The 12721-nt window shown below is 42.6% G+C and overlaps 1 long non-coding RNA gene across 1 annotated transcript in view; it reads left to right on the forward strand.

Annotated features, from left to right (window-relative positions):
* The first annotated feature begins 2412 nt into the window (after nucleotides 1-2412).
* LOC134732056 (uncharacterized) overlaps nucleotides 2413-12721 on the forward strand; it is a 71956-nt gene continuing 61647 nt past the window's right edge. The window contains exon 1 of the long non-coding RNA XR_010114967.1: nucleotides 2413-2615. This is a non-coding gene — a long non-coding RNA (uncharacterized lncRNA). The remainder of the gene's footprint in view (nucleotides 2616-12721) is intronic.

The following is a 12721-nucleotide window of genomic DNA, read 5'->3' on the forward strand; positions in this document are numbered from 1 at the left end:
AACATTAGCACTTATTCTTTCTATCTAAGTATGCGTTTGTTCTCATTAACCAACCTCTCTTTATCCCTTACCCCTTTGTACACACCCTTCCCAGCCTCTGGTATCTGTCATTCTATGCTCTACCTCCATGAGTTCCACTATTTTGGCTCCCACATATGAATGGGAACATGCAATATGTGTCTTTCTATGCTTAGCTTTTTAAGTCTCTGGTACATCTGGCTTTTTCCACATGATGATGAGAATATTTCTATGTCCAGGGGCTGCAGAAGGGACCCTCAGAAAAAATTACAGGCATTAGTACAGCCACAGAGTTCATAAAGGACTTTCAGCATGTAAATTGACTGCCAAAGAGACAGTAGATCAATCACAGCATGTAGCAAGGAGAAGTAGGTATTAATTGCCTTAAGCGGTTGAAAGTTCAAGTTTGGGCTGGCTTTAGGCATAGTTAGATCCAGGGCTAAAGTGGCAATAGCAGGTCTTGGTCTGTAACACTTTATCTTTGGTTCCTCTTTCCTCGGCTTTGGCTCTACTCTCAGGCAGGACTGCCCTTGTGATGGTGTGTTGACTGCCAGTAGCTCCCAGCTTATATCTGATTCAGCAACCCCAGTGAAAACAGAATATTTCCCCACCTCAAACAATTTCAGTAGGAGACTTGGGATTCGTTCTTATTGGTTAGTTAATAGTAAGGCATTTAACAATTAACTTAATCTGTCTGGGCTCCACAAGTCTTCATCTGTACAAGGACACTGCAACACTGCCGTCAGCTGGAATCATTTGGTTAAAGGTGAACTCCATTCTACCTTCTTCAAGGATCTTTCCATATTTCATGGCACATTTGTGCAAATATTATTTCAAATGTTATCTTTTGACTAGTTTGGTTCTTCTGTCTATACATGATCAACCTAAATAGTGCTCCCATTCCTTGCTCAGCTTTTTCTTTGGCACAGATGCCCTTCCATAGGGACCTCTATGCTCTAACTCAGATGTGGCCTCTTGGATGAAACTATTACATTGGTAAGAACTGTTTTGATAACAAGTGGCAGAAAATTTGATTCAAGTCGTGTTAATACACATATGCATTTACCTACCTGTATATATATGTGTGCATATGTACATATGTATATTAACATGTATATTAACACAACTTCTACTAAAATTGTTTGAGGTGGGGAAATACTCTGTTTTCACTGGGGTTGCTGAATTAGATATAAGCTGGGAGCTACTGGCAGTTGATGCACCATCATAAAGGCAGTCCTGCCTAAGAGTAGAGCCAAAGTTGAGGAAAGAAGAACCAATGATAAAGTACTAGACCAAGGCCTGCAAATGCTTCTTTAGTACTTGGATCCAACTATGTCTGAAGTTAGTCCAAACTTGAACTTTCAACCAGTTAAGGCAATTAATACCTACCCTCCTTGGTACATATGCACTTATCTACCCTATGTACGTGTGTGTGTGTGTGTGTGTGTGCATATGGGGTTTGTGTGTGTGTTACTTACCATAAAGTTACAGATATCCATACAGGTAGGTAAGTACATATGTATATAAATATAAATAAATATATATATAGTATATATATACACACACACATTGTAATATACACACATACTCCTATATACCTATATAAATTTACTTACATGCATATGTTCACTCTCACATTAGCCTGTCAGTTCCTTGAGGATACATATGCTGTCACTGTTTTTAATATGCCCAGCATATACTGCACACAGCCTAGCATATATTGGCTATAGAAGAAATCTTTGAGAGACAAAGGAGGAGAGAAACAAAGAATAAAGGACTCAATATTAAGTCCTATACTCCCTTCCAAGCTGACAGTTTGGAACTGGATATTGTACTGTCACCATGCAACATATTAATGTTGCACTTTCAACTCAATATGTTCCAAACTGAACTTACCATCTTATTTTCCAGACCTTACCTAGCTCACCACATTCCCCACCTTGCTGTCATTGACTTCATGACATATTTGTATCTTGGCAACTTACCGGAGGTCTAATCTGGTGGTCCTAGACCCCGTGTGTCAGAAGGTCCATGAACTTCTAAAAATCACATAACATTTGTAAATGCACATGTTCCTGTGAATTGACTTGGGGAATTGGGTCCGTGGATTTCATCAGACTGACCTAAGAGTGAGTCCTGTTTCTCTTTCTGAACTATTATGGATGGAATTAAAAAATTCCTAGGTCAGCATCCTAATCCTCCAGCACCTCGGAATATGACCTTATTTGGTAATCACGTAAAAATAAGGTCATGAGGGAGGGCCTGAAACCAGTATGACCCGTGTCATTATAAGAAGGAGAAATTTGGAGATGGACACACACATAGGACAACATCATGGGAAGATGAAGGCAGAGACTGGGGCAATGCTTCTATTAGGTTGGTGCAGAAGTTATCACAGTTTTTGCTCTCAAAAGTAACAGCAAAAATCACAATTATTTTCATTACTTTTACACCAACTTAATATAAGCTAAGGAATGCAAAAGATTGCCAGCAAATGACCAGAAGCTAGAGGGGAGGCATGGAACAGATCTTCTCTCACAGCCTCAGAAGGAACCAGCCCTACTGACACCTCCATCTTACTTCTAGACTCCAGACTGGTGAGACAACATGTTTCTGTTGTTTAAGCCACCCAGTTTGTGGCAATTTGTTATGGCAGACCAGCAAATGAATACAGGATCTCTACAAAATACACTCACCTTTCAGGCAGGCCAAAAGGATTGTTTGCCGTCAGAGTTCCAAGCCCGAAACTTACTCACACACCAAAAAAGGGCCACGGAAGTGGCAGCGAGGATGGGGCCATGATTCCAAAGTCCCAAAGCATCTTCTCCACACATTCATGAGAGTCAGGCACAGGTTTTATCTCATGCCCACATTCAGGGGGCCCTCATCCTGAGCCTGCACCCCCAGAGAAAGTGAGGCCTAGGAATTTGTGAGTTTGTTGTTGCTTGTGTTACCGAATATCCATAAAATGCAAAATGGCACCGTGACCTAATGAAGTGTTAACCCTGTTTCATCACTGCACATCAACCATGAAGGCAGGCTCTTCTTGGCCAGGGCTGTTTCAAGGAGATTTAGGAATATATTTGAGGCTTCTGAAGGATAGTTGGAAATTAGGGGATCTGCAAATGGACCTTCAAGAACTCAGGACAGGGGACGTGGACCAGAAGCACCCCCTGATCTGCCAGGGATCTCCGACATGCTGTTCTTCCCTCCCACCCCTTTTAAGGGCTATCCAACGTTGGAAAGAATAAAATCTCAGAGTCAATAGATCTGGGTTTACATCACAGCTTTACTCATGAGACATGAGACAAATGACTTAGTCCTTCTGAGCCTCAGTGTCCTCCTCTGTAAAATGGAAATACTTGTAGATGCTTCACAGAGTTGTGAAAACATAATGGGATTCTATCTATCTATCTATCTATCTATCTATCTATCTATCTATCTATCTATTTATCATCTATCTGGAATGAGAATGCACCTGGCTCACAGTAGACACTTGTTAACTCGAAGCTGCTTTATTTTTGTTGTTGACTTCCTATTGTGATTTTTTGTGACATTAAAAGGCAATGTTTACTTTCAGAGTTTCAAGCCCAGAACTAACTCACACACCAAAAAAGGGGCACGGAGGTGGGAGGGAGGATGGGGGTAAAACTAATAGTTGTCAGCCTGATCCCGTTGATCTCTTCACTCTTCAGGAAGTGGGAAAGTAGGAGTAGGTAATTCAAATAATCACCATTTATTGCCTGCTCTGGGTTAAACATGTTATATGTCTCATCCCAATATTTCTAGCAACAGCCCTCTGGGGTAGGTACTATTGGCCTTATTGAGGAAACAGAGAGTCAGAGAAGGTAAAAACTTTGCTTGTGTTCCACAGTTGCTGGGAAGTGGCAAATCCAGGATTTGAGCCTTGTTCACAGGACATCAAATGCCATGTTTTTTCATTGACACCACACCCAGAACCCCTGTTTCCGATGCACCTTTGTCTTGTATCATTTCTGGAGGTGAAAGGTCAGGGGTCCTGGTGCCCTAATCCAGTTCTTGGTCTGGTTTTCCCATGAGGTCTTTTGATCCCCTTGTGTGTCCACCCAGTCCCAGCTCCAGTTGCTGGGAGGTCAGCGTCCCCCCACTACCTGCGGACTCCAGAGGCCAGGAGCTGTGTGGGCTGTGCCTGTAAAGCAGTTTGATGATGTGCTAAGTGTCACTGCTTAATGAGCTGCAGGACCAAACACTCAAGGTAGGGGCCAGGGAGGCCGGCACAGCCCCTAGACACATGCTGCTGACCAAGTTCAATCGTAAACGTCACAACCAAGGGTGGGTCTGGAGCCACAGGCTCTGAGATCCCCAACTTCCGTTGCCCCATTGGCCTTGGACTAATCCACTCTCCACTCAACAGCTCACCCCGACTTCCTCCTCCACCCTCCCACCCCCCAACCCATCTTCGGGCCGTCGCCATGGGAGGTCTCCTCTCACAACAGGGCAAAGCAATTAAGGCCAGACGGGGCAAATTAAACCAGAAAGAATGAGTTTCCTCCAGCACCAGAGAAATATTTGGGGCCTTACTTCCAAGGAGGTACTAGTAGGAGAGATGGATGGCAGTTGAGTGATGAAGATGAAGACTAATGGAACAGCATCAAGGAGCACAAAAGAGAAAAGAGATGTGCATATCCAAGAAGTGCATGGCTTCCTCAGGGCTGCCTCTGGACAAAGGTTAAAGTGGAAAGAGCAAAGAAAGGGAGAATGGCAGAACCAACCATTGGTTCGTTTGCTTATATGTCAAACATTGACCTGGGTGTTTGGAATACAAAAGCAAATTGGAGATCATAATGAATTGATTAGGAGCCAGGGCTTTGAAATGCAATGGAACTGGCTGTTTCCATCATTCATTAGTGGGGTAAACCTGGGCAAGGGACCCAACTTCCCTGAACCTCAGTTTCCTCATCTGTAAAATGGGAATTAAATGCATGTGTTGTGCCAGGGCTCTGGGGGAAGGTTAATATAATTTCCATAAAATGAACATTGCTTTGGACAGAGTAGATGTTCAGGAAAATTAATACATCATAAATAGGCTCCTCTATATGTGTCTGCTGAATAAATAATTATAGTTTGTGCTTATTAGCATTTTATGCATATTAACTTACTAAGTTTTCACAAATATTTGAGGAAGTCATTGTTACTATCTCACTTTTTTTTGAAACAAGAAACTGAGGCAACTAGCGGTTAAGTTACCCTCCAAATTCACACAGCTATTAAGTGGTCCAGGTGGGACTTAAACTCAGGGAGTTTAGCTCCAGAAACTGTGCACCTAAAGGCCAAACTACACTGTCTTCTGGTAATGCAGGGAAAGAAAAAAAGAAAGTAATTATATGTTTAATAAGTGGGGATTGGGTCAGAAAGTCCTTGGAGATCTCTTTAAAGAATTCAACTCAGTAGCTTTCCCTGCCCTTGGCTGGGAATGGACACACACAGTCAAGCACACAAACACACCCTTGTGTGTGCATGCATTGGCCTCTGCTGACCTCCAGCTGCTACCCTCTGTGTGCCCTGCAGCAGTGGCTGCTTCCTGGGAAGGGGTGGATGGAGTTGCTATGTGGATGCCTAAAGCCAAGTCGGCTGACCCTGTAACCCCACCTCCATCCCACACTGCCCTCCTCCTCCCTACTTTCCCCCTTCTTTCCCTCCCTCCAGGGCTCAGTGCAAACATGGTATCCAATTTGTTACCTACACAGGAAGGTCAGGGCCCTGCTGACTTCTGCTCTTTTCTCAGCGTGGGTCACTTGGCTATAACTTGCTTGTTTTCCTCTCTGTTCTTTGGAAGAGTGAATGGGAAATGGAGAGGGAACTGGGAACAGACGGTGACTTCTGACTATAAGAAATTTTGTTGGGGGAAGATGCTTTTCTGGAGTCCTGAATAGATCTGAAAATTGTCTAGACAGGGCTATGGTGGGATTACTTTGATGGAGAACTTGAGGTTCACCATAGACTGCAGGACAGACAAATTGCATCTTCTATGATAATGGAGGTTGACAGACAAAGCACTATGTGATATTGTGTATGTGTGTGTGTATGTGTTCAAACGTGTGTGTACTTATTTGAGCACTTTTCTGCTCATAGATGTCATCAGAATTTCAAATGGATTTGAGTTCCCATAGGATTAAGATCCACTGGCCTAAAATCAGGGGGAATTGATGACAGAATTTCTGTATTGACCTGTGAAATTAAGCATCAAAAAAACAATGCCGTGGACTCACAGAGTCCAGCTATCACACTATTTGGTCCAGGAAACCCAATTCAAATGTCTACAGTGACAAAAGGTGAGTTTAAATTAGTGAGTTCAGCCAAGTGTAAGAAAAATCTTAGTGTTTAGGAGACAATATGGTGTAAATGAGATTGCAGTAGGTCAGCTAGTGGAGAGCAACGCATATCCCAGATAAGGATCCACAGCTCAGCTGCATCCATTGTTGCCATAATGGAATCTTGACCCAACTTTGCTGAATCTTTCAGGATTTTTGAGCAAAGTCAGTGTATTGTTTTGTTCTTACACAGCTATAATGAAATACCTGAAACTGGATAATTTATAAAGAAAAGAGGTTTAACTGGGTCACAGTTCCACAGGCTGTACGGGAACCATGGCTGGGGAGGTCTCAGGAAACTTACAATCATGGCAGAAGGTTAAGGGGGAAGCAGGCACGTCTTCACATGGCCAGAGCAGGAGAAAGAGAGAGCAAAGGGGTAGGTGCTACACACTTTTAAACAACCAGATCTTGTGAGAACTCACTCACTATCATGAGAACAGCAAGGAGGAAATCCACCCCCATGATCCAATCACTTCCCACCAGGCCTCTTCTCCAACACTGGGGATTACAATTCGACGTGAGATTTGGGTAGGGACACAAATCCAAACCATATGTCAGAAATCCAGATTTCTATCTGAAACATTCTAACTTTTAAATGTTGGCTCAATTAAAACTAGAATACTGGACAAGCCAAACAAAACAAATGCATAGGCCAGATCTAGTCTGTGGACCTCTAGTTGTTGGCCTCTGAAAGTTTGTCTCTATCGTTTTCTAGGTAGAGAAATTCCAAACCAGAAAAGGAAAGTGGTCTCTCTCCTTAAGGTCACATAGAGAAAGTGTATGACAGAACCAGGACTCAAAATTCAGGTCTTCTAAGGCACAATGCTTCTGTCTCCTACCCTACTGGTCTGCTTAGGGAATAGCTCCTCACTTTCACGCTCTGCTGTTTCACCTCTCCAAGGAAGACCAGCAGTTATTCAGGCCTAGGTTATAGACATAGCTACTTCTTACTTATCCATCATGGGATCTACGGGAGGTTTATTGCTGTGATTTCCCCAGTTCTTCTCCCATTTAGAGCAAAGGCTTTTTTTTTTTTTTTTTGAGATGGAATCTCATTCTGTTGCCAAAGTTGGAGTATAGTGGCACGATCTCGGTTCACTGCAACCTTCGCCTCCCAGGTTCAAGCAATTCTCTTGCCTCAGTCTCTGAGTAGCTGGGATTACAGGCACCCACTACCACGCCTGGCTAATTTTTGTGTTTTTAGTAGAGACAGGGTTTCACCATGTTGGCTGGGCTGGTCTTGAACTCCTGATCTAAGGTGACCCACCAACCTCGGCCTTCCGAAGTGCTGGGATTACAGGCGTGAACCACCACACCCACCCTGGGCAAAGGATTTTTTTACCCCACACCTTGATTCTGAGTTTGGCCATGTAACTTGCTTGGCCCTTGGCAGGTGTGATACAAACCAGGGCTTAAAAAGCACTAACAGATTTCTGCTTACTCTGCTCACTCTTGAATCCCTGCCATCCACTCATGAACAAACATGGACCAGCCTACGCAAAGCATGTGAGAAACTCATGTCTCAACCAAGGCCATTCTAAATCAGCCAGTCCCCAGCTAACTCCCCCAGCTGACCATAGGCACAAAAATAAGCCCTGCCTAAATCAACTGAGCTCAGCCAAGATAAACACAACCATCCAGCCTTCTCCTAGACTCACGAGACATTATTAGTTGATGCAAAAGCAACTGAGGTTTTTGCAATTACTTTTAATAATACATGGTTATCACTTTAAGTCACTAAGTTTTGGGGTTGTATGTTACATAGCAACAGCTAAGTGCTACCAGTAGAAGGGGCAAAGATTATTCACTTCATGAATAAATGATTCGGAATATTGAATCCACCCTTCCTCGTCCTCAGTCTTTGGGTTAAGTCTCCTACCTTTACTTAATAAACCTCAAATAATGAACAGTTATTTGAACATGGTCGGATTATCTTCTGTGTCTCAGGCACTGTACTTATTGTTCTCCTGACTGTTATGTTAGTACATAAAAAATGTAATTACATGATAGTTTTAAGAGGCAGGACAAAAACAAATAGAAAAGACAATGTGTAGCCATCCAGGTAGGCAGGCTTCTTATAAAGAGCCCTCGAGTCACACAAATCTGGTTTGGAATTCTAGTCCCATTACTTCTTTGATTTGTGATCTTAAAGAAATGACCTGCTTCACTGACTAACCTCAGTTTCCTTACTTAAAAAGTGAGAATGATAATGCCTATATTATTATGAGGAATAAATCAGGAAAGGCATGTGATGGGAATTCATTCATTTGCAAGAAAAAGGAAATTTGACAGTGACTAACGCCATAAAGACACTCAATTATCTCACACAACAAGGAATCTCGAGGCCAACACCTGCTGGGATGGGTTTATGGCAGAATGATATCAGAGGAATGTCTCTAAGATACTCTTAGCCTTTACTTCATGGTTGTAAAGTACCTGCTTCAGCTCCAGAAATCATGTCCACCTTCAAGGTATAGGATGGGAGAAATATCAGATTTTTTTTTTTTTTTTAGGAAAATAAAGTCTTTCCTGGAAGCTCTCAGTAGCTTTCACTGACATCTCATTGGCCATGATGTGGCTCAGGTCACATCATGACAATTCATGATAACTTATGGCTGCAAGAGAAGCTGATAAAGGAGGAGTTTGACATTGCACCCTCTAGAATTGCAGGCATGGGAAAGAGGAGAAGTAGGGAATGGGTGCTGTGTTAGCCAAACACTGGCATTCTCTGCAGAGTGTCAAGGGGTACTTAGCTTGGAATAGGTGCTCAGGAGCTAATAATTCCTCCTCATAATGCACTTTTTTTTTGTTTTTGAGACAGAGTCTCCCTCTGTCACCCATGCTGGAGTGCAGTGGTGCAATCTCGGCTCACTGCAACCCCTGTCTCCTGGGTTCAAGCGATTCTCCTGCCTCAGCCTCTCGAGTAGCTGGGATTACAGGCGCGTACCACCATGCCCTGCTAATCTTTGTATTTTTAGTAGAGATGGAGTTTCACCATGTTGGCCAAGCTGGCCTCAAACTCCTGACCTCAGGTGATCCGCACACCTCGGCCTCCCAAAGTGCTGGAATTATAGGTGTGAGCCACCGTGCCCTGCCCACTTTTTAGAAGTTGAAACTTGCTAATGGCTTTAAAGGAGAGGAAGATTTGTTTTTTTCTGCTTTCTGTCTTCAGGTAGATTAGGTTTCAGAGTATTTTCCCAATTATGGGAGAACCAGACTGGAGCGCTGTCTGGGCTCACAATTTCTTTCCATGGCTGTGTGTACGCTTCATGCATCCCTTCTCCTGACTCCCAACTTTGGGGACTCTGTGTCTCCTTCACCCTAACCCTGTAACCCTGTAAACCTAGTGGGGCTGCCCATGTTGTCACTCCACCACTCCTGCCAGGCTTTTCATGGTCCTTTACTAGATTAGGTGTGCAACTTTGGTTATGGATCACTTGATAAACATGGTAAGATGCATATTCCCAGGCCAAACCACTAAAAATTCTGAATCAGTATGGTAAAGTTGGAGAGGAGCTGGAATATATGCACATGTAATTCACATCCAAGATGGTCTTTGAGATACACTTTGGGAAACATGGTCCTAGGATCTTGAAGCTAATGGTGCATAAGCCTAGAGCACCTATGGCCACTCGGCCACTTTCTCACTGCCTGGAGAAAGTCAGAGTTCAGGAAGACACAAGAAGGCAGCATGCAGAGAGAAGCAGAGTGAAGAAGTAAAGGAAAAAAGAGAATAGGATTTGAGTTCCTAGACACAGTGGTCTGTGAGGACAGCTCCACCCCCTTTCTTCCTGAGGCCTTAGTTGTATAAATCAGGGTGTTCTTTATTTCTTTCTAAATCTTGAACTTCTGTGACTTAAGAGGGCTACTCTGTAGATATGGGGAAGTACTGGTATACTGGCATGTATAACTGGTTTATTTGCAACATAAACCTTTCTGAAAATATAATCCATAATATTCTGTAAGTAGACCAAGTATACTTAATAATACCAAGTATATCATCAAGTATATATTAAGTATTTAACTTAATAATACCAAGTATACAGGCACAGTGGCTGGGTTATGCTGCAGTAAGAACCACCCTCCAAATCTCAGTGGCTTAACATGAGTTTCTTTCTTTCTCATACTACGTACACTATGCATATAGGCTGGAGGATTTCTGCTCCATGAAGTCTCTCAGAGATCCAGGCTGATATAGAGTTCATCTTAACAAGTGCTTTCATAGTCACCACAGCAGTGGGAAATGAACATGGAAATCATTGATCATGGCTCTTAAAGCTTCTGTTCCAAAGTGACACAGATACCTTCTGTTCATATTTCATTGGCCAAAGCAAAGCACATGGGTATGCCTATCCTCAAAAGAGGACAAGAAGAACAATTCTTCTAGGTGCCTGAAAAGAAAAGAATTAGAAATATTAGATTAGTGCCACTATTGGCTACTGCATCAGAGGAACTCAGTGATTTAAGCTAGTTTCAATAAAGGATGAATAAAAATATGAGCTAGAATATATTGACAGCCTAGGATGGAGCAGGCATTTTGCCTAATTATGTTACTTAACAGGTACCCAGCAAGACAGATATGGCTACCCCCAACTCACAGAGGGGAAAACTGAGGATTAGAAAGGTTAGACAAGTGACCAAGTATACTCAGCCAATAAGTGATGGCTTTAGCTTTGAATCTGGCTTACTCTTTCTCCCAAACCCATACTCTTAGCCACCATGATTTTATCATTTATTCAACACTTTCTTTTGGAAAACCCACATATTTTCAAAACACCAGCATTAAGGAAGACATAAAGGTGACTCTTGAGGATTTCACTCTCTGGCCACTAAAATATTCATGATCTGTCTTACATGGGGTGAGAATTAAGGCAGGGGAATCAGCAATAAAACCAGAGAGCCAATATTAACACAATACATGATTGAGCTTTCTCAGAGATTAAGTCTGGTGCTCAGCAGCTTATCAACTTTCTGTAGTGAGAGCCTGGTATAATCTCACTGTGAAAAAAAGGCTTCTGTTCTCCAAACCTTCCCTGAAAGGTTTCTTGATAATTTTAAAAGCCATGTTTTAAATAATATATATTATTATTTAGCAAATATTCACTCCCTCCCTTTACTAATGTGGGGAGAGATTTTCTGCATGCTGCTAAGTTTGGGCTTGGTCATATGGCTTGCTTTGGTCAGTGCAATGTTAGAGGGCGTGATGTATGCATGAATTGTTAAACATGCTTGCATGTTTTGGTTCAGGTTTTGAGCTTTCTTAATCCATGATGAGAAAGGCATGACTCAGGTAGTCACTGCCTTTCTATCCAGGACTCCAGAATAAACACACTTGCAGCATATGTGGAGTCATGGAGCCAAGCCAGGCCCACATCAGCTGAGCCACAGTTGATTGCAGACCCATGAATGTGAGAATAAATGTTTGTAGCTATTAGTCACTGGATTTGTGGGATGGTTTGTTATGCAGCATTACTACAATAGCCGACTAATACACCATTTATCTTGCCCACTGGTGGGAGGTGAAAGTTGAACCCGAGAACATTTCATGGGTCATTTATTTAGGACTGTTTAATCTGGAGAGGTGGAGTGGATCTCCAGATACTTCAAGGGGCCTGATGGTCTCTTGGCATAAGGAAGGGCACAAGGCTGGAAATTAGGAACACTTGAATTCTAATCTCAATTTTGACTCACACACGCTGTTTGAAGATGGATATAAGTCATTCTCCTTTCTTGTTTTTATTGTTTTATTTTCTGTATAAGGGCTGGTCTAGATTGTAATGGCAAATAGGTCTAAATGACCACCAAGATTAATTAGTGATGGTTGTCTGAAGCACTCACAAATTTGGAGGATGGATCTAGGCAAGGGATAAAAGTTCTGGAATTGATTATTGATGTCTGCCATGGGCACAGATTTTATTTTATTCGTTTCTTGCCCACTGTATACATCTGGGACCATAGGAGTATAAGAAGCCAGCCAGTTGACCTTGTGCCCTGACAAAGATTGAGTCAGAGAGAAATTGGATCTCCTGTGAAAGAACAGGAAAGAACAAGAAGGACTGGAGTTCACAGACTATGTGAGGTTAGGGTGACTCTTTTGTAAAATTCTTTGCATTTCCACAGCAGAGTGTCTGTGGAGAGTTGCAGCTGTGATGGTGAAGTTGGCAGGCTGCTTGGAGCACACACCCCTTTGCCCATCAAATTGTGGGGAATCTAAGCTGACAAATTCTAGGGCTTTATGTATTAAAGCTGATAAGGAGCATTCAAAGGGGTGAGGGGAGCTGGCAGCTTTGGTTCCTTTGAGGGCAGGTGCAAGTCCTCATGAGGGGGTGATGGGTACCATTTGGTCAATG

This window comes from Symphalangus syndactylus, chromosome 13 (assembly GCF_028878055.3).
Source record: "Symphalangus syndactylus isolate Jambi chromosome 13, NHGRI_mSymSyn1-v2.1_pri, whole genome shotgun sequence".
In the NCBI taxonomy this organism is placed as follows: domain Eukaryota; kingdom Metazoa; phylum Chordata; class Mammalia; order Primates; family Hylobatidae; genus Symphalangus; species Symphalangus syndactylus.